Genomic DNA, 23,227 nt, shown 5'->3' with positions numbered 1-23,227 from the left:
AAAACATATAAATCAGAAAACATGTCATACACCATGTTAACACTCTGAAAACAACGTAGAGATATAAATAACAGTTTAACCAAGATGACTACTAAAAGAAAGGAGATGGGAAGTGGTTGGAACCCTGCCAGGTCTGTGAGAAGGTAGTGCGTTGCCGGGAAAACTAAATTAACGGTGATCCCAATAGAACACTACATTTACTGAATTTAAAAAAAATTGTAAAATGACATTACAAAACAAACCAATAATGAAATACAAATAAGGTTAACATAGTAAATAAACAAATTTTAAGATATCAATAGTGTCAATAGTACAAGCTTCAGCTTCACGCTAACAACTTGAAAACAATGTAAGGAAAATTTTGAGTCATAATTTGAAGTCATGACAAAGTAGTTACGTAAGGTAGTTGCGGACAATACCAACTTAAAATTACATATAAGAAAATGAGTTTTCAATTAAGCAAATTAAGCAAGTTAAGCAAGTTAAAAACTAACAAAATTAGAGAGACAACATATAAAAACAAAAAATAAAGGCTAAAGAAACGAGAAAAATTGTTGAACGTAAAATGAAGAGAAGAACTTATAGCTAGGCACAGTAAGATACAGATATAACACTTAAGTAATTGTATAGTACAGTAAAAAATAAATAAATATTATATTATGTACAAAAGAGAGGACAGCAATGAGAAGAGAAAAAAGGAATATGAAGAAAATGAACTAGGTTAAGTTAAGGAAGAATCGATTAAAGGAGGCATACGAAGAAAAAACGTCCAAGTTCCTGTCAGAAGATAAAGAGTTAAGGAGGGTTGGTATGCGGATAAATAAACTTCTTTGAACGAGAGAGAGGCGGGAATATGAAGGGGCGGAGTAATCCTGGTTTTGCGAGTCGGAACATGTAAGGAAAAGAAGGATGCAGGTTCAGGAGAACGAAATAAACCGTTAACAGCGTTATATAGGAATCTAAGGTCGGCTACATTCCTGCGACTAGATAACGGGTGAAGGTTTAACTTGTCTAGTATCTGATTACTGCTCAAGTTTCGACAATCAGATACTCTGGCTCTAACAATGGCACAGAAGAATGACTGCACACGGTCAATATGATTCAGATTAGTGGGTGAAGAGGTAGACCAAATGGGAGACGCGAATTCAATAATCGGTAGGATGCAAGATACATAGTAGGCTCGGAGGGCGCGGATATCGGTGATGTCAGAAAATCTATACAACAAACCGAGAAGTGACATTGCTCGCGTGGTTATCTTTTGTATATGGGGGACAAATAACAATTTACTGTCAAACATCACTCCTAAGTCATTTTGTTCTGTTAGAGTTGGGAACGGGTTACCGAGGAGGGAGTATTTACTGAGAATAGGGGATTTACGAAGCGTGATCGAAATAGAGGAACACTTGGCAGGATTAGGCTTAAGACGCCGTGTGGAGCACCATTCAGAGAGTGAATTAAGCCCACTCTGTAAGGAGTTTACGTCAGATAAAGAATCGATTTGTTTGAATATTTTACAGTCATCTGCAAATAGTAGAATTTCACAAGAAACGGAGGATATAGAATTAATGAGATCGTCAATAAATAAGACAAAAAGAAGCGGACCTAGGACACTGCCCTGTGGGACGCCAGAATGTACCATAACAAGAGTCGAACTGAACCCATCAAGAACCACACGCTGAGTTCTGGTATTGAGGAAGCTCTGCAGGAGAGTTAGCAAGCGACCATGGATATTAAAACGTTCTGAGATTTTATAGGAAAGAAGTGCATGGTCTACGGTATCAAAAGCCTTAGCAATATCAATGTAGCACACGTCCAGTTGAGAACCGGCGTTAAGAGCAGATGTTGCACGATGGAGAAGAACAGCCAGATTAGTTAGGCAGGAGCTACCAGGAAGAAAACCATGCTGCTGGGACGATATATAAGGAAGTGTGAAAGAAAGAAGGCGCTGGTGGATAATCTTTTCACAGATGAGCGACAGAGTGGGTAATATAGAAATCGGACGATAGTTTGACATCAGACCTCTTTCCACTTTTAAAAACCGGAGTGATGTTAGCGATTTTCCAGTCGTCAGGAAAGTAGCCGGCTAAGAAGCAGTGGTTAAATATAACAGCAATGGGATGGGCAAGAGTCGTAGCGGTATTCTTAAGGAAGACAGGACTGAGACCATCCGGACCAGTAGGTTTATTTTCTGGCAGGGGGGAAAGTAACGAATAGACTTCTGACTCAGAGGTGGAAAGATTACTGAGACTATGAGAAGGAACAGAATCAGTAGACGGAAAATCAGGGAACTGAACAGGTACAACAAAATTAGATGCAAAGTAATCGTTGAAAATTTCCGGTCTATTACTACCACTGGCTAAATTATCACCCCAAGTCACTGTGTTTGGCACATGCTTTGTATTTTTCCTGCTGTTTATCAGAGACCAGAATCTTTTACTATTACTTCTCACTTCTAGGCAGGCAGAGTTTATGTAGTCCTGGTAATCCCGTTTTAGAAGCTGTTTATGGTGTTTGCGAAGGTCAGAAAAAGTTTTATAGCTGGCTTCAGAAGGTGACCTTTTCCAGTCTTTCCAGGCTTTCGTTTTATTAATTTCTGCAATTTTGGTGTCACTTTTCTTCCAAGGTGGGCATCTGGCGGATGTTTTACGAATGGGAACAAGGTCACGGATCACAGCACGAGTCCAGTCATAGAACAGGTCCACTGCTTCTTGCACTTCACCCACTTGCAGCAAGTGCCAGGGTAGAAGAGAGAGGGTGTGATTGACAGCCTGCCAGTCAACCTTCCGCCACAAGGGTACACAGTTCCTGGTAAAGGGTCGATGACATTTCGGGGGGCGGGGAGGGGCAACAGAGTATGTTGCCTCTACAGATTTGTGGTTCGATTTAAAAATATTTCGTCCCACAGAAATAACGGAAGGCTCCACAGAGCAGAGCAGGTAGTCAAGAAGACTATCCCCGCAGGTGTTCTCAAGAACGTACTGTTGGAGGCCTAGCCCCGTAATATAATGGTCGAGATACCACTTGTCAAGGCTATTAGAAGGGACACCATGAGTAGGGGAATTCCAAGAAATAGAGAGGTTAAAGTTGCCTAATATAATTACATTAAGATTCAGATTAATGGCTTTCATTACAGAAGAGAGAAAATTTTCAGAATAATTGAGGGTTGATCGAGGTGGCCTGTAAAAACAAGCAAATAGATATTTGGAATGTTGAAATTTCACTTCTACCCAAATGGCTTCGCAGTCACTACTTAAATCAGTACGTTGGTTAGCATGCCATTTGGATTTAACGGCCAGGAGAACTCCTCCGCCCCGAGATCCACGGTCCGTTCTGAAAATGGAAAACTCTTTGGAAAGAGGGATTTCCGTGTCTGAAACAAAGTCAGTTAACCAACTTTCAGAGAAGGCGACAATATCGAAAGAAGATAGTTCTTGTAGGTAGAGCTCACAGTCAGTAATTTTGTTTTTAAGAGAGCAGATATTCTGATGGTAAACTGAGATCGCACTATCCGCCGCGGGTCCCGGGTTTATCTCCACATCACCAGCTAACAGTAGGAATGTCAACAACAAACTTAAAGTAGACCGAGTAGAAAACCGAGATAATTTACTGGAGGCTGGAATCGAAGCTGGTGCTACAAGAATGCAAGGGAGGTTTGCAGTCGGCAGTGAAGGAAAATGAAACTGACGAACGGCAGTCAACCAGTTTCCAACCTGAGGTATATTCAGTCTTGAGACGGCGAGTCGTATACTTCCGGCAAGGGAGGCTTGGGTACGCCAGCAGCCGCCGTAGCACGTGGAATAAAAACAAAGCCGTTTATATTGAACAGACTTACTTCCGAGCATTTCACAACACATGGAATCACTGGCTGTATCATCTAGATGAACATCACTATATTCTTTTGCGCACACTACTTGTTTTGACACTAAAACTCCTAAAAGAACACAGAGGAAAAACACACAGTTACTCTCACTCGCCGCCATCTTATAGGTAAAGACATTAGCAAGGAAAGGGAAATATGTTAATTATTAAAAATCCTAACTCAGAGCCCGATCAAGAAGCTGCCTTTTCAAAAACCTTCTGAATGAGGTGCATATCTTAAAAGGGAATTCGTTAAGATGAAACAGGACTATTGGAGGCAATCCTGGAGGAAATTAAAATTTTCACATTTATCACAAAACCAAATTAAAATTTACATATTAATCACAAAAAACCAAAGAAAAGGGGAATGCCTCCCAAACAAAGGGGTATGACTAGCTGCGAGGGCTGTCATTTGAAGCAAAATTGGCGAATGGAAGATACCCCGAGCAAACTCAGGCGCAGCAAGAAATTTAAAGTAAGAATTTACATTTAAAGGTTAAAATCCAGAACATGAAACAAATAGTGCTTGCCTCGGAGGGCCGGAGGTCCCATCAGACGGAGGAAATGACTACTAACATGGCCGGTCAGAAATCAAAGATGATGGACACAAGCTTGGCCATGGCCAAATCGCCAGGAGCCCGGAAATGGGGCAATCAAAATTTAGCAAATTAGCGCACAGAATTACACTCTGGGCTCTTATATTTGCCAATAAACTCCATTGTTTTAGCTAATCAGGGCTTCAAAATTTTTTATGAGAAAAGATCTTTACAACTTCCAGAAACTTCCTTTCTGATGCAACAGGAAATCACTAGAATCATCTTACCAATGCAGACACGTGCGGCTACACCCTGTCACATAAGTTATTACCTTAAATCCAGATGCAAATTATACAGTTATTTACATAATAAAAATTTTTACACAATAACCAAATTAAGACACTAAAAGGTTCTTCTTCATCTACAGTCAATTTTTCAAAGCCAGACAAATGAACATATTTTACAAAACAAATGAACCTATTTTACAAAATCAAATAGAACAAAATCAAAATGAAAACGATGACTTGTCTTTCAGCAACGTATCTAAACTTTTTTCTTAATGTTTACTTTCGAAATATAATAAGTTGTATACAACTTCTTTCAAAATACCGTTTTCTTGACACCATGACAAAAAGAGTAATGTTAACAAGCCTTCTGCTTCCTGTCTTTGAGAGCAGCATTGTTCTGTCATGAGGTCATGTAGGCTAGTGGTTTTCCTATTATTCATTTGCTTCAAAATAATCACTGCTTTCAAACTGCATAGCAACCACAGAATGAATAAAAGAGTTTAGAATAATAATATATTCAATAAGAAATCTCGATCTTGGAACTTGAAATTAAGACATTATCAAACAGTGGCCCGGTCAGAAATTTTATATGCAGCAGAAACTCTTAAACTTACAAGACTCGGGGATCTTGAAAAATTAGAAAAAGTTGAAAGAAGAATTTTGAGAAAAATACTTGGACCTATAAGAAATAACAATACCATAAACTTCGGCCACTTTCTCGTATATTTTTAAAATTAAAATGTGAAATATTCCCTCTAATTTTCTGCAAAATATAAGTTCTGTCATGTTTGTTCTTCATTTTTAAATACGAACATAATTCTAATTGTCATTCTGTAATGAATTATGATTATTGAAAGACTGGCCGGAGTTACCCCATTTTTTGGGGTAAATTCGGCCGCCATAAAAATACTCAAGAAACAAAATTTTCTTTGATTTAGTGTTACTTTGGCCACCGTGAATGTTTTTTTTTTTTAACCTGCAAAACACCCAGTATCAACAATCACAAACAAATTAAAACAATTTGTGGTGAAACAGATGTATAATGATCAAATCCACATTTTTCCCAAAGAAGAAACTATTTTATTTAGCCTAAGCGTTCAAGCATTGTATGATATTACAAATTACATGTTGCATTGCATAAATATTTGTAATGGTACAAAAGATAATAAATAAAAGGTACAAAAGTCATAAAACCCAATTGTATGCAGAGAAAAGGAAGTTGGAAAAGAAGCAATTTTCTAGATGGTCCTCATGATACACTGTCTCCTAAATTAGAAAATACAGTATCTGGGTCGTCAAGTTCTTAAAAGTGTATCGTCCATGTCAACTGATATCCGTCTATTTATCATTACCAGGCTGAGTGGCTTAGACGGTTAAGGCGCTGGCCTTCTAACCCCAACTTGGCAGGTTCGATCCTGGCTCAGTCCAGTAGTATTTGAAGGTGCTCAAATAAGACAGCCTCATGTCGGTAGATTTACTGGCACGTAAAAGAACTCTTGCGGGACTAAATTCCGACACCTCGGCGTCTCCAAAGACTGTAAAAGTAGTTGGTGGGACATAAAGCAAATAACATTATTATTATTATTGTTGTTATTATTATTATTATTATTATTATTATTATTATTATTATTATTATTATTATTATTATTATTCATTGAAAATGGGAACCGTCTTTCCCCTCCTTTTCGGGACAAACTTCCCCATTTATTGTTATTGTGCCTTTATCAATCTCTTCTCAAGCGTTTTTGAAGTAAACAGGACTGTAATTATAATATCCGTGGCCGCGTTATGTTTTCCTGTATATTCTTGGCATGGCCGAAGTTACCCCAGAAGAGGACAGCTTTTATTACAAAACTATTCCCTGATAAACCTATTTGAATAAAATGCATCAAATTGTGTTGATCAGTTACCAGACATACTTACATTTTGACCACAATAAACCACTGGAATGGAAAATCGAATACTGGGGCTAGAGAACAGTTTGTTTTCTGCTGTTACCAGACAAGACAATAGTTGGGGCTGCATTGACTTGACAATGAGCCCGCCAATGTTCTTTCGACTACCAAGTGTTGATAGAGCATTCTATTGTACATGCGTTTTAGTTGTTGCAAGTGGTTCATCTTTATCAGTATAGGAGGCAGGAGAAAATAAGTGTTGCTATTCGTCAGTGGCCGAAGTTACCCCACTTTACGGTACCGAATTTAGACTACGATCAAACAGAAACCAATATTTAAAAGTTGAAAAACTGACAACTGTAATGAGCAAAAGAAGGCTCCATATTTTTGGACACATTTATAGAATGAATAACAATAAATTAAACAAATCTTCATCTTGTTGCACATTTACAAATCCAAGCCAACATGGTTCATTGAAATTGAAAAAGATATGAAAAAGGGTTTGGGTCACCCTGCTATAGGCTTGCATTTAGGAGATTGTGGGTCTGAACTCAACTGCTGGCTGGAATTAAAATAGATACGTTAGAAAACTGAACACATTTCAGAGAAGTAACATGAAAGGCAGAGTTTCAGGAGAGAAAGAAATTAACAACTGAAAGAAAATGAACTGAAGAGGAAAAGGAACAACATTCTCAGAAAATGAAGGGAGTTTGGAAATGAACGTTAAATGCGAAGAAAAGTAACCAAAGTTGATTTATCGTACCCTCAAAAGGGTTATTTGAGTTATTATAATAATTACATATTTCATATAAAAAGAAAATGGCACAAATTTCAAATTAACACTGATTAGCATTGAAATAAATTACTGCATTTGATATTGCCATCACAATTTGGTTGAAGAGTAATGTCAACAAGCCTTCTGCTTCCTGTCTTTGAGAGCAGTTCTGTCCTGTTATAAGGTCATGTAGGCTAGTGGGTTTTCCATGGTTCATTTTCTTCAAAGTAGTCTTGACTTCAGTAGAATGTGTTTGCAGGATCCTTTGATGTTGTTGGTGTTGGGGATTAACAGATTGGTACATTCCTGTTGAAATCCTCTTGAAGTGACTTTTCAAGATGAATGTTAGCCAGCTGCAAAAGAGAGAACGAAATGGTAACTGAGCATCATGGAGACAGAGATGGTCAAGTGACATCATGCGGTTCAGTTGTGTTTCTAATGTAAACATGAGGAAACAGTTTAGTGTTATACTATTATACTCGAGTCTAAAACATACAGATTTACAGTTAACATACAAGTCATTTTGAAGTGCACAAAACATAACATGTGAGATCATATTACACATGACCAGTATTTGTTAATGTCCAATGAACTCTTGAGTGGTCTGTAGGAAATAATCCTCTGTGCAAAATTTTGGGCAAAGAGGGGCACTGAAGTGTGTGGCTCGTGGTTTGTTCTTATTTACATTTTGTATCACATGTGCTGAGCCTCCATTTCTTCAATTTATCCCTGGATAACTCATCCAGGACAATATGCACAGAAGCCAACTTCATTAGTTTAGACATGTGCTGTGAGTAAAAGCCAATATGATTACACACTAGAAATCATGGGGAAAAAAACAAAAACAAAAAACAGGGGATGACCTAAGCAACAATGGGATGGTACTCTACATAATGACACGAAGAGTGTAAATCTACACTCAACATGGCCCATGCCTTAACTAAATGGTGACTTTGCCATTAGTTGGCACAAACATTGACGAACAAGAAGAAATAAAATCATATAGATAATGATAGCAAGTTAAAAGAAAAGGGTTGGTCATCTAATAAGGTAGTTAAATTTAATAAATAATATTGTCTGTGCATTTCTAATTTTTTTATTTTTTGTCATTGCTTATCTGCTTTAATTAAATTATCTGGAATATTTATTGTTTTTCTCTATGGTTTTGTTTCCTGATATTCAGGTTTCTTGCATTTAAGCATAAACCATTGCATTGGAATGGGAGTTTGTAGAAAAATTTGAAGTTATGTGCAGTTAGTATTGGTTTTAATGGAAGAAAAATGTGTAAAACCATTATAGTTCCAGAAATTTGTGTTGTAACTTTTATACTGAGTGAGTTGGCTGTCTACAGGGTTTGGGTCACCCTGCTATAGGCTTGCATTTAGGAGATTGTGGGTCTGAACTCAACTGCTGGCAGCCCTGAGGATGGTTCTCCAAGGTGTCTCGTACCTTAATTAAGACCACAGTCACTTCCTTCCAGTCCTAATCCTTTCCTATGCCATCTGTGCCACAATTCTTTTCTATGTCAGTGCAACATCGATCAGTGAACATTGATCTGCATTTAGGGCAGTCGCCCAGGTGGCAGATTCCCTATTTGTTTTCCTAGCTTTTTCTTAAATGATTGCAAAGAATTTGCAAACTTATTGAACATCTCCCATGGTAAATTATTCCATTCCCTAACTCTCCTTCCTATAAATGAATATTTGCCCCAATTTGTTCTCTTAAAGTCCAACTTTATCTTCATATTGTGATCTTTCCTACTTTTAAAAACACAACTCCAACTTAGACATGATACAGGCTTTTGGGCTTATGCCATGTCAAGAAAATAAGGTGAATTCTTTTATGTTTTGCATACATGTTTATGCAAACGTAAAGATTTGCACCTTATTTCCTTGACACGGCATAAGCCCAAAAGCCTATATCATGTCTGTAAGTACAGGCCGTGAAAGCATCAATGGCAACATTAAAAACCTCTGTGGGGAGGATACTTTTAAGAAGGCTTCAAACTTCAGCAAATTAAGGAGGAAGAAATCTATTCTTATTTCTTCTTTATGCTTTCTGCTGAGATGCCGAGACCATAACATCATTCCCAACTGTGTGAATCTGAAGCACACGTTAAATACTCCGAAGGCCATGAGAATATATCAATGCGCTAGCAAGGCTCTTGTAATCGAGAGAGTGCATTACACTCGTAAGGAACTGGCTGAGAGTTCTTTCGTTTACACCTGGTGTTAAAGCAACACACTCTCGCAGGAATTCTGGTTGTCTTTCGATAACATTACTGCTATACAGGCTGAACACAAATTTAACCAGGTGTCATTCAGACAGAAATCTAAGTTTCTCCGACTAGCTCATATACAGGCAGTCTCTCGCACGAAGCCGGATGCTAGTAAAACTTTTGTCAATCTTTCCAAGAAATCCTTGGACGAGAACCAAATGGCAGTTCTAGCTAGTAGTCTTAATTTCGCTGTCGCTCCCTCTAAAATTCACACTGAGGAGTTAATTACTTCCATTGAGGCAGCCACCCACAAACTTCCACCAGGTGATGCTGAGAAGTTAAGACAGAAATGTGTGAGACTCATAAGGTCTGCTGTTGTACCCGCACCCAATTTAACAAGAGGCGGGAGGAGAGCTCTGAAGGAACTTAGAGATGATTCTGAACTGACCATTTTCTCAGCTGATAAGGGTAATGCGACTGTGGTTATGGACACTGACGAGTATAAGAATAAGATCTCGGTTATATTGTCAGAGCCTGTTTACAGACTGAGCTCACATGACCCTACCGCTCGTGTGTCCAGTGCCACTGTGAAGCTCTTACGGCATCTACAATTCCAAAAGAGGAGGCTAAACATCTGTCCCCGGGGGATGCAGTGCCACCTAGATTATATGGACTTCCTAAGATGCATCAAGATGATGTTCCCCTCAGACCTATTGTTAGTGTGATAGGTTCTCCTACGTACAGTATGCTCTGTCTAAATACCTAAGCAAATTACTTCAGCCACACATAGGACATACTGAATCATACGTTAGGTGACTCTAGGTTCATCAACAAGTCGTCAACTACAGCCCTTCTACCCAATGCACTTTTGGTGAGCTTCGATGTGGAGTCCTTGTTTACTAAAGTGCCGATTGACTCGGTCATGTCTCTCATTGAACATCTGTTCCCTGAGGACATTACTAGGCAATTTTACCACTGCATGACTAACAGCTATTTCTTGTGGGGTGGGAATTTTTACAAACAGACAGAGTGGCTATGGGAAGTCCACTTTCACCCGTAATGGCTAATTTCTTTATGGAGCATTTTAAGAAGGAGGCTACTGCTTCGGCGCCCGTCAAACCTGTGATTGGTGGAGGTATGTTGATGATACATTTGTGGTCTGGACAGAAGGTCCTGAGGAACTTCATCTATTTCTAAATCACTTAAATCAGCAACATCCTTCAATGGAGATGGAGTTGGGCGGATGCCTTCCTTTCTTGGATGTTCTAGTAAGAAAGAAACCAGGCGGCTCCTTAGGACATACTGTTTATCGTAAGCCTACCCACACAAATCGCTATCTTCTTACAGATTCTCACCACCATCCAGCACAAAAACAAGGCATTCTCACGACACTCGCCAAGAGGGCGAGACGAATTTGTGAGCCATCACATATCAGGAGGAGATGGACACACTCAAAGTCGCATTCAAGGGTAATGGTTACAGCGATTTCAAAATTCATAGAGCCCTGCATCCCAGAGAAACGACCAAGCAAAGCTCACAGAAGGAAGAAGTGAAGGGAAACTTACCTACCTGCCTTACAATCACAACAGATCGAATTACCAAGGTCCGACTGGAAAATTCTAAATTCCCATGGAGGGAATTAGATATTTTTCACCAATAGAGCATGTCAAAAACATATTAGATGTAAGGCTTTTCAGGCGTTTGCTCTATTAACCAGCATTTCGTCTTAGGTCTGACACATCCCACTCTGACGAGTCTAGTGTCAGACCCTACCCACTGATGCTGGGTGTCCTATATTTAGGACAACAGGCGTTGTAAGATGGGACATGTTTCGCTTAACAGTAGTAAGCATCATCAGCCGAAAATAAATCTTAGCCTAAAGTTAGGTCCGGGCCCTGAACCTAGTGTCCTTAACATATATGGCACCCTAAGAATCAACATTTATATTTATAAAATGAAAATACCACTTAGTCGAGCAGCTTGTCTAATTTCTCCCAAGACTTCCCAGCCCAAGCTTTGCACCATTTCTGTAACACTACTCTTTTGTCGGTAATCACCCAGAACAAATCGAGCTACTTTTCTTTGGATTTTTTCCAGTTCTCGAATCAAGCAGTCCTGGTGAGGGTCCCATATACTGGAACCATACTCTAGTTGTGGTCTTACCAGACTTATATGCCCTCTCCATTACATTCTTACGACAACCCTCAGAACCATGTGAAGAGATCTGTACCCTTTATTTACACCTTTGTTCCCTGTAAGGAACTTTCACCCATCAACACAGTAATTAAAACTGAGAAAACTTTTCCTATTTATGAAACTCACAACATGATTTTTAACCCATTTATCATCATACCATTATTACTCTATACAGAATAACATAATCTGCAAAAACATGAAACAAACAGGGAAAGAAATCCTACACATCTCAGTGAATTAAAAATGGTTGACAGAAGAAAACAACAAAATTCTCGTAATCCTTGTAACTAGTCACTAAGTGCAAAATTGTAATTGCTAATTACAGTACTAAGCTTCACACTCTGATATGATAGCTACCACTTTTTTTGAAATTTGTCAGTAATGAATACCCACTAGCAGTTACTAGTAATTGACATGAAAATTATAAATTTGGTTCAAACTCTGAAGAGGTCTGTTTTAAATTGGTCACTCGCAGAATGTTTATGAAAATGATGCCCCTGTGCTCTACTATCTAAAATTATACACAATATTATCTAGTATCATTCTGGAAGAACCAGCGTGGTGGTCATGATTATTAGAACCAGATGGCCTTCACTTAGACCGCAGTGGTACATATAAGTTAGGAAACTTGTTTAGAAGGGTTATAGGCAGGTACATTCAGGGAAACGGGGTGGCCTAGGGAGCAGTGTTAAGCGAACAGGGAACTGGAAATCAAGTAGGGATGACATAAAAATGTTAGTGCTCAACTGTAGAAGCATTGTAAACAGAGGAATCGAATTAAGTAATTTAATAGATATATACTTACCAGATATTGGAATAGGAGTGGAATCATGGCTCAGAAATTATATAATGGATGCAGAAATATTCTCACGGAACTGGAGTGTGTATCGTAGAGATAGGATAAGAATGGTATTCATTCTGGTGAAAGAAGAATTTGTAAGCTACGAAAAAGTTAAGGATGAAAAACATGAAATTCTGGGTGTAAGGCTCTTCTCTAAGGATAATAGGCAACTTGATGTCTTTGGAGTGTAAAGGGTAGCGCTGACGCTGATTCAGAATTATTTGATAAGATAATCAGCTATGTTGGAAATGATATGGAAAGGAATGTGTTAGTAGCAGGTGGTCTCAATTTACCAAATGTCAATTGGGAAGGTAATGCAAATGACAAGAAGCATGATCAACAAATGGCAAATAAGTTAATATGGGAAGGGCAACTGATTCAGAAAGTAATGGAACCAACTAGAGGGAAAAATATCCTGGATGTGGTGCTGATAAAACCAGATGAGCTCTATAGAGAAATCGAAGTAATAGATCGTATTAGTGATCACGAAGCTGTTTTTGTCGTAGTTAAAAATAAATGTGATAGAAAGGAAGGTATAAAATTAGGACTATTAGGCAGTACCAAATTCTGATAAAACAGGCATGCGGAGGTTTTTAAAAAGTAACTATGATCACTGGAAAATGGTAAATAAAAATGTAAACAGATTCTGGGATGGGTTTAAAGCAATTGTTGAAGGATGTGAAAATAGTTTTGTTCCTTTAAAGGTGGTAAGGAATGGTAAGGATCCACTATATTATAACAGAATTAAAGAGACTAAGGAGGTGCAGACTGGAAAGAAATAGTTAGAAATGGTTATGGAAGTGAAGAGAAATTGAAGGACCTTGCTAGGAAATTGAACCTACCAAAGTCAGATAAGGGTAACATGATGGCAAGCATAATTGGTGGTCATACAAATTTTAGTGAAAAGTGAAAGGGTATGTATAATTACTTTAAGGCAGGAACAGGTTCAAAGGAGGACATTCCAGGAATCATTAATGAACAAGGGGAGTGTGTATGCGAGGATCTTCAAAAGGCAGAAGTATTCAGTCAGCAGTATGTAAAGATTGTTGGTTACAAGGATAATGTCCAGATAGGGGAAGCGAGTAATACTAAAGAAGTATTAAAATTTACCTATGATAACAATGACATTTACAGTAAGATACAAAAGTTGAAAACTAGAAAAGCAGCTGGACTATTTTGACTATTGTTTGGTTGAAGGAGCTATACCAAATGAATGGAATTTTCTGACACTAAAGAGCAACGATTAAATAAACTACTTACTGAAATGTATCAATCAGTCAATCAATCAATCAATCAATACTGATCTGCATTTAAGGCAGTCGCCCAGGTGGCAGATTCCCTATCTGTTGTTTTCCTAGCCTTTTCTTAAATGATTGCAAATAAGTTGGAAAGTTATTGAACATCTCCCTTGGTAAGTTATTCCAATCCCTAACTCCCCTTCCTATAAACGAATATTTGCCCCAATTTGTCCTCTTGAATTCCAACTTTATCTTCATATTGTGACCTTTCCTACTTTTAAAGACACCACTCAAGCTTATTCGTCTACTGATGTCCTCCCCCGCCATCTCTCCACTGACAGCTCAGAACATACCACTTGCATGTGATAAATATCATTTTAGATCCGTATTGATGATATTTGGTTGGAATAACAACAATAAGTTAATTGATTAATTTGACCATGTTGTATGTCCGGCGCTCCCTTCTCGCTCCGCCAGCCAGCAGCACGCGCGCCTGTGTATCATTCTGCTAGCTTCGACGCGCAGCCCTCAGTGCGCGTGCCTGACCATCGAGTGTACTATAAATAGGAGCTCCCTGCCTGCTCACTTGCCCACTTGCCCCGGTGTCCAGCTCCAGAATACACCCTACGTCGAGCACGGAGGCTACTCCTCTTGAAAATGTGCTTCGACCAGGTGGACTGAATTTCTGGCAGTACGAGGTTTCACCTCTGGTCACCGCTCCCTGACCTGTTTCCGCTGCCTATGTTCCGTAATTCTTTTACAAGCCATTTTCATTCCCTAAATTATGCAAGCTCCCTTAGTTTCGCTAGGTGGAATTTCTTCAATCAATTGAACTTGCTTTTTAGGAATTCAGGCACTTCAACAAACAAGGACTCTCAAGGACATTTATGTTAGTGTGCCAGATAGTTTTCGACTATCAACGTGTCAATTCACAAAGACTATCTTTTCAAGATAGAAGTGTATATAAAGACTGTAAATCTGTACATATTGTATAAAGACAGACTTTTCTCAAGATTCAATATTCCTTTTTGCTTCAAAATAAATTTCAGTTATTTATGTAAATATCATAAAGTGAAGCAATAAAAGTTGTGTTTTGTAAACTTCAACCTTGGTTACAACACAACTCTATGGCGACGAGGTAAAACGCAACCACCTACAATTCTTCGACCCCAGTTGCCAACTCTATAGCGACGAGGTAAAAAGCAACCAACTACACGTCATCAGCCCCAATCGCCAACTCTATAGCGACGAGGTACACACGACACTACAATTCAACAGGCCCAGTTGTCAACTCTACGGCGACGTGCTAACCAACAACGACACTCCAACCAGTTCTGACACACAGCTTACCTTACTCTTTCTTGCACGCATCTCGCAATGGCTACTGCGGAACAACTTGCTACGGTCTTCCAAGCCTTACAGCAACAACAACAACAGTTTATGCAACAACAACAGGCAGCATTAATTCAGGCTATTCAAGCTATTTCTGTCTCTACACAGCCATCAGCTATTCCTCCGTTCTCTGCTTTTGATCCAGCTAAGGAAGAATGGTCAGTTTATTTAGCCCGTTTACAACAGCATTTCATCTGCCATTCTGTCACAGATGATCAACGCCGCCGCGCACTATTTCTTAGTTCGGTTGGCAATGCTACGTGTGAATTACTACGTAAATTAAGTCCGGAAGAACACTTATCTGAGGTACCCTTCACGCAGCTCTTGGCCCGTCTCACGGAACACTATGCCAAAGCTCCTCACATAGTGGCTGCTCGCTATAAATTTTTTCAGAGCAGAAAGCAACCCCATCAGACACATACTGAATGGATAACTGAATTGCGTGGTCTAGCTAAACCCTGCCAGTTCATCTGCTCCAAGGACGGTTGTGGTTCATCCTACACTGATTCTCTCATTCGGGACATGATAATTTTACATACTCCTGAAGACAAAATACGTTTTGACGCTGTCAAGCACAGTAACCCTTCTTTAGAAGACGTCCAGCGTATTGCTACGATTTATGAGCTTACTACCAAGACTGCCGCAGCCATAGCTTCTCCACACGAAGTTGCACAAGTCTCGCCTCAGGCCCGCAAGTCCTCTGCTACAGTGAACCGTACGGATAAGGCGCTCTCCACCAAGCATTCTCGCCAGGTTCCCTCTCGTCATGCTACACGGACGCCCAATTCTAAAAGCACCTCGAAACTCCTGCCTTCCTGCCGAGGTTGTTTCAAGCATCATGAACGTCGTGACTGTCGTTTTTTCAAAGCTACTTGTGAACGATGTAATAAACTTGGACACATTAAGACTGTCTGTCAAAGTTCGCTCCGCCCTGCTAAGACTACTGCAGCACGCCGGAAGCATATACAGCCCCGCCAAGACATGGAAGTTGATCAGATCAATCTTATTCTTCCCACAAAGGATTCTCACAAAATCATCATTCCTCTCTCATTCTCTGATAGATCTGTCGATTTTCAATTAGATACTGGATCACCTGTCTCTATTATTAACCTGACTACCTACCACGACTTAGGTTCACCTTCATGCTCTCCAGCTGACATCCAGCTCGTGACATTTAACAAGAAGAAAATTGACATCAAAGGTCAAATCAAGCTTCAGGCTAGTTATAAAGGAATTCAGAAAGCCATTCCTCTTCTCGTAGTTAACAACTACACTGCATCAAACATTATGGGCATGGATCTATTTAACTTATTTGGTTTCCAGATACATGACAACATTAACGTCGTATCTACATTGCGTCCTACTTCTGACGTTACCGCTCTCCTAGCGCAGTTTCCTGAAGTCTTCGACTCTCAGCTCGGAACAGCCAAAGATTATACAGCTCACATACAGCTGAAATCCGGAGCTAAGCCTCGCTTCCTCAAGGGACGTCCAGTACCCCTAGCACTTCAAGACCAGGTCACGAAAGAATTAGAAAGATGGATACAAACTGGAATTGTTGTACCAGTTACTTCTAGTCAATGGGCTACTCCACTCGTGGTAATCAAGAAACCTGATGGTAATGTTCGACTTTGTGGCGATTTTCGATCTACAGTCAACGCACAACTAGACACAGATATCTTTCCTATTCCACGTCCAGACGACTTATTCCGTCATCTCTCTGGTGGACAATTCTTCTCTCGAGTTGATCTTAAAGAAGCATATCTCCAGCTACTTTTAGACGAAGAATCTAAGAAATGTCTCACACTCAACACTCCTCTCGGACTGCTCCAGCTCCAGCGTCTCCCATTCGGTGTTTCATCCTCAGCGGCTATTTTTCAGCGCTATTTGGCTCAACTCACCGCCTCCATTCCCGGTTGTGCTAACTACCTGGATGATATTATTGTTACTGGAAAAGATCATCAGGAACATCTAACCAATCTACGCCTCCTTCTCCAGAAATTGAAAGACAATGGACTACGAGCGAATCTCGCTAAATGTACCTTCTTTCAGCCTCAAGTTCACTACCTAGGACATATACTTGATAAGAATGGAATTCGTCCTAGTACACAGAATGTCTCAGCGATAGTAAACATGCCAGCACCTCAGAACCTCAAGCAGCTTCAGTCCTTCATTGGCAAAGCGAACTATTATAATAAGTTCATTCCACGCTTCGCTACAGTGGCAGCTCCATTAAACGCTCTACGTAAAAAAGGTGTTAAGTTTCAGTGGACTCCGCAATGCCAACAGGCATGGAAAACAATCAACAACGCCTTAATTCAAGCTATACAACTCACTCATTTTCAGCCCGACAAGATCATCACGCTAGCTACTGACGCTTCAGACTACGGTGTCGGTGCCGTTCTCTCCCAGAAGGATCGTCATGGACAAGAACGCCCCATCGCCTTCGCTTCGAAAACACTTAATGACCATCAACGTCGATACTCACAGATAGAGAAAGAAGCTTTAGCCATCATCTTTGGTATTCGCCGTTTCAATGAATATCTCTATGGCAACCATTTCCTGATCATTACCGATCATAAGCCTCTCGTACACTTATTCCATCCTGGTAATAAGATCCCAGAGAATTCCCTCAGAAAGCTTCAAAGATGGTCCATGTTCCTTTCTGATTATTCCTATCAGATTGTATATCGAGCCACATCCCAGCATTGTAATGCTGATGCCCTCTCCCGCTTACCCGTTGGTCCTGATACTGCTTTCGATTCTCAAGAATCTGAATGTCTTCAGTTGGACATAGAACTTGAAGATACTGTATCCAGTTTTCCTATTGATGCTACCTGCATAGCTAAAGCTACGGATAAGGACAGTACACTTGCTACTGTACGTACTTACATCCGCAACGGTTGGCCTCTTCAGCGCACACTTCCTGCCCACCTGGCACCTTATCATCGTATGCAGCATCGTCTCACGACTCGTGCCGGAGTTGTATTACTAGAAGCAGGCACCATCTTCCGAGTGGTTATCCCACTTAGCCTACAGAAACAAGTTCTCGAATTATTACACCAAAGCCATTGGGGTATCTCCAGAACAAAGCAACTCGCCCGTCAACACTGCTACTGGCCCGGTATTGATACCGCCATCGAAAAGCTAATACGTCATTGTGAGCAATGTCAAACGAATCAGAACGCCCCGTCTTCTGATCTTGCTTCATGGCCTCCTGCTACTACTCCATGGGAACGAGTTCACATCGATTTCGCAGGTCCTTTCCTCAATTCCATGTGGTTAATAGTCATCGATTCACTGTCAAACTTTCCATATGTAGTGGATATGCATTCGACTACTACAACAGAAGCTACCATTCGTGCTCTACAGAAAATCTTTACTACAGAAGGTTTACCGCAAGTACTCATTTCGGACAACGGACCTCAATTTACAGCTACTGCTTTTCAGAACTTTTGTACACATAATGGCATTCGTCATATCCTAGCACCACCTTTTCACCCTCAATCTAATGGTGAAGCTGAACGCTTCGTACAAACATTTAAAAGAAGTATGAAGAAAGCTGTCTCTTCAGGCTTAACTAAAGACCAAGCCTTGCTCCAACTCCTAAACAACTACAGAACTCTACCCGGCGCTGATAATATCACTCCTGCACAGAAGCTCCATGGACGACCTCACAGAACTTTACTTTCTCTGTTACAGCCTCTCCCGGCCCAGCATAAGACATCACCAACGAAGTTCTCCCTCAACGACAAGGTCTACACCAGGACATTCAAATCCAACCCACTCTGGATACCTGGAGTCATCTGCAGATCTTTGGGTCATCGTCTATACGAGATACAGACTACGGAGAAACGTATCTGCCGCCATCAAGATCAGATACGTCTGCGCTACCGCCCCTGTCCAGCTATTGATGCTATTGCTAAACCTGATAAATCTATTGCTGAACGCGCTTTAGATCATTTAATAACAATGGGTTCCTTTCAGGACGAGACAGCGCCACTCCGCCCAGTTCCCGCTCCGGACAATACAACAGAGACACCAGCAGCTCCGCCCCAGCATCGCAGTCGCCGCCAGCGCCGCCGCCGTTTCACGCCGTACCGGCGTATTTAGGAGGGGAGGGTGTTGTATGTCCGGCGCTCCCTTCTCGCTCCGCCAGCCAGCAGCACGCGCGCCTGTGTATCATTCTGCTAGCTTCGACGCGCAGCCCTCAGTGCGCGTGCCTGACCATCGAGTGTACTATAAATAGGAGCTCCCTGCCTGCTCACTTGCCCACTTGCCCCGGTGTCCAGCTCCAGAATACACCCTACGTCGAGCACGGAGGCTACTCCTCTTGAAAATGTGCTTCGACCAGGTGGACTGAATTTCTGGCAGTACGAGGTTTCACCTCTGGTCACCGCTCCCTGACCTGTTTCCGCTGCCTATGTTCCGTAATTCTTTTACAAGCCATTTTCATTCCCTAAATTATGCAAGCTCCCTTAGTTTCGCTAGGTGGAATTTCTTCAATCAATTGAACTTGCTTTTTAGGAATTCAGGCACTTCAACAAACAAGGACTCTCAAGGACATTTATGTTAGTGTGCCAGATAGTTTTCGACTATCAACGTGTCAATTCACAAAGACTATCTTTTCAAGATAGAAGTGTATATAAAGACTGTAAATCTGTACATATTGTATAAAGACAGACTTTTCTCAAGATTCAATATTCCTTTTTGCTTCAAAATAAATTTCAGTTATTTATGTAAATATCATAAAGTGAAGCAATAAAAGTTGTGTTTTGTAAACTTCAACCTTGGTTACAACAGACCACCTAATCAATACAATAAGCCTTGTCTTAGTTGATTTACATTGGCATGTTAACTAAAATGGTACATGTTTTGCCTTGTATTTAGGCATCATCAGCCATTACCTTAACCTTAAAATAAAAGCAGGCAATTTGATTTACATATACATGAAATAAAACAAATTTTTAAAAAGCCTTGGAGAGACTTGAACTAAAATTAACATATGGTAAAAGACTTGTAATGAAGTTGGTTTTAAAGATATTACAATGAGTATTTGTAATATTGACATTATAATTAAAATGAACAAAGCAACAGTCTGTTATGAACAAGTGATAAGATTGCTATGAAATTATGTTGGCCGACCGGCGGTTACAACGAAAATGACGATGAAAATCATATTTAATAAAAAATAATGTTGAATGAAATAATGATGAAAGATGGTCAGGTGACCTGTAATTATTTGTTTACAAGAGATAAGAGTCGAAAATCAATGGCATATGGTGATGTGGTTCACTTTGATAAAAAAAATACGAAGTTATAGTTGAAGGTTGAAGAGCGATGTTTAAATTGGACCTTTATGGACCATCTCAATTTGATGCAATGCTAAAATGTTGTTAAGAATGTGGGTTATTGACATTCTAGTCAAAACGGCAATGTGACAGTTGAATCTGTAAAAGAAAACCAGAAACGTGGTGTTAATTGTGTGAAAAAATCGTAATAAAATGTTTAAGTGGAAATTGTGTACACTTACCATTTGACGATGGTGATGGTAATTTTACGTTATTAACTGAACGTTATTATCGTCTGTCGACTTCTTACTACAAGTGTTATAGCTGTAGGTTTGAGTTGGAGGGGGATCTGTTTGCGAAGGCGTGACTATGGACTTGTTTGTAGTACTTGGAGGGGAACTATTATTGGTGGGAGAGAAAGAGGGAAGTGTATTGCTGCGCGTATTGTAACGGTGGGATGCCGTTGGAGGGAGCGATATTACAGTGGGTGTGGCTATGGGTCTATTGGTTGCATTTGAATTAGAGGTACTGGCGGTGAGGGGAAGGGAGGGGAGTGTATTAGTTGTAGAGGAGGTAGGAGGGCTTATTAGTTTGAGGTTGAAAACTTTTAAGAATATATTGGTGAGGGGAATTGATTCTTGTAATAGACATAAAATCTGTTCGTAGAAGGGGCTTTTTTTATCAATAATGTCATTTAAGTTCTTATCTTTGTTAAAATGCTGGTTGAGGAAAATGAATAAATTTTCATACTCAGTCATAAGTTTACGTTTATCGACTCTTTTTACGAATAAGTTTGAGTGGCGCCTTTAAAAGTAGGAAAGATCACAATGTGAAGATAAAGTTGGAATACAAGAGGACAAATTGGGGCAAATATTCATTTATAGGAAGGGGAGTTAGGGATTGGGATAACCAAGGGAAATGTTCAATAATTTTCCAATTTCTTTGCGATCATTTAAGAAAAGGCTAGGAAAACAACAGATAGGGAATCTGCCACCTGGGCGACTGCCCTAAATGCAGATCAGTAGTGATTGATTGATCAAGTCTATATGGCTGACACTGTGGGTAGCCTGTTAGAGATTCGTTGACTGGGGGCAAATCACAATAAGAATGTTAAGCAGCAGGGTAGAATAGGTGGTGGTATACAATTCATAATTACTAGATTGCATGCGAAAAGCCTAGATTACCAGGTGAGTTGGCCGTGCGGTTAGGGGAGCGCAGCTGTGAGCTTGCATCCAGGAGATAGTGGGTTCGAACCCCACTGTCGGCAGCCCTGAAGATGGTTTTCCGTGTTTTCCCATTTTTCCACCAGGCAAATGCTGGGGCTGTACCTTAATTAAGGCCATGGCTGCTTCCTTCCTACTCCTAGACCTTTCCTATCCAATCGCCGCCATAAAACCTATCTGTGTCGGTGCGACGTAAAACAAATTCTAAAAATAAAATGTCTTGATTCAATTTCAAAACCCTCTGAGTGAGGGCATATGACTGTGTTAGTGGCGATTCGTCCACTGGATGGGGACGTTAAATTTTGAGCACAGCACTTGGTGTTGTTTGACTGGAATAGGCTATATGCTGATACTGGGTTTCACTTTCTCCCTGTTTCATTTTCATAATAATCTCGTCACATTCAGACATGCAGTTCGCCCCTGGGTATGAAACAGAAAGACCTGCACCAGGTGAGCTGAACATGTCCTCGGACACTCCTGGCACTCAAAGCCATTCATTAAATAAATAACAATTTTTTAAGAGAATCAGAGTTTCTTCTTCTTTTATGACCACATAGGATCACGTTTGTCAGTCCGTCATTCAGTTCTCTTTGAAGGGATTGTTCAGGCTTTGCGGTGTTCCCAGTACTTCTTTAGATTCTCCGATCTTCATGCCCTTTCCTCAGTTGCGTGTTGTCGGTTTGTTTTGTGTAAGGGTAAAGCGGAGGTTTGTATTCTTGAATATTGTATTCAATTTTATCATATTTGTGGTGTCTTCTGTTGTAAGGCCTATTTCCTTCAGATCCTCTCTTACTTCTCTGATCCATTTACATCCTGTTGTGGTATTTTTTGAGACGAGATTGTGTTGTACTAGTTGTTTCAGAAGCCTCGAATCCTGCATCCTCATGACATGTCCAAAGAATCCCAGTCTCCTCTTTCGCATAGTATCTGTAATGGGTTCTAATTCATTGTACACGACTATGTTAGATATTAACCACCACTGTCCATCTTTCTGGTATTTTTTGTTGATGCAGGTTCTTCCAATCCTCCTTTCAATTTTCTGAAGTCTGTCAGTTCGATTGTTTATTCAGGTGAAAAAGTGTTTCTGCTGCATATGTAGCTTCTGGTTTTATAACTGTGTTGTAGTGTTTTATTTTTGCATTTATTGATAGACATTTCTTTTTGTAGATATCCCATGTTAATTTTTGTGCTTTAGCTAATCTATTTGTTCTTGTTTGGATTGAGATTTTTTCATTTAGGTTATGTGTTATTATTTCTCCAAGATATTTAAATTGTTACAATTTTTATTTTATTACCATTTATGGTAACTTCTTTTAGTTGTGTTGGTTTCTGGGGCATAATTTCTGTTTTTTCAAATGATATTTTGAGGCCAATTTTACTTGCATTGTTTTGAAGTCCTGATATCTGGGTTTTTGCTTCTTTTATGTCCACTGCTTGTAATGCTAAATCGTCGGCAAAACCCGAGCAATTTGTTTCG

The 23,227-nt window shown here is 39.9% G+C and overlaps 1 protein-coding gene across 1 annotated transcript in view; it reads left to right on the top strand.

The window, feature by feature from the left end:
* The window catches only part of Pi3K68D (phosphatidylinositol-4-phosphate 3-kinase catalytic subunit Pi3K68D), a 432,551-nt gene that overhangs the window by 140,950 nt on the left and 268,374 nt on the right, over positions 1-23,227 (top strand). The window lies entirely within an intron of this gene.

This window comes from Anabrus simplex, chromosome 3, assembly GCF_040414725.1.
Source record: "Anabrus simplex isolate iqAnaSimp1 chromosome 3, ASM4041472v1, whole genome shotgun sequence".
Taxonomy (NCBI): Eukaryota; Metazoa; Arthropoda; class Insecta; order Orthoptera; family Tettigoniidae; genus Anabrus; species Anabrus simplex.
The sequence above is the reverse complement of the archived record's forward strand: the minus strand, read 5'-3'. Positions and strand labels throughout refer to the sequence as shown.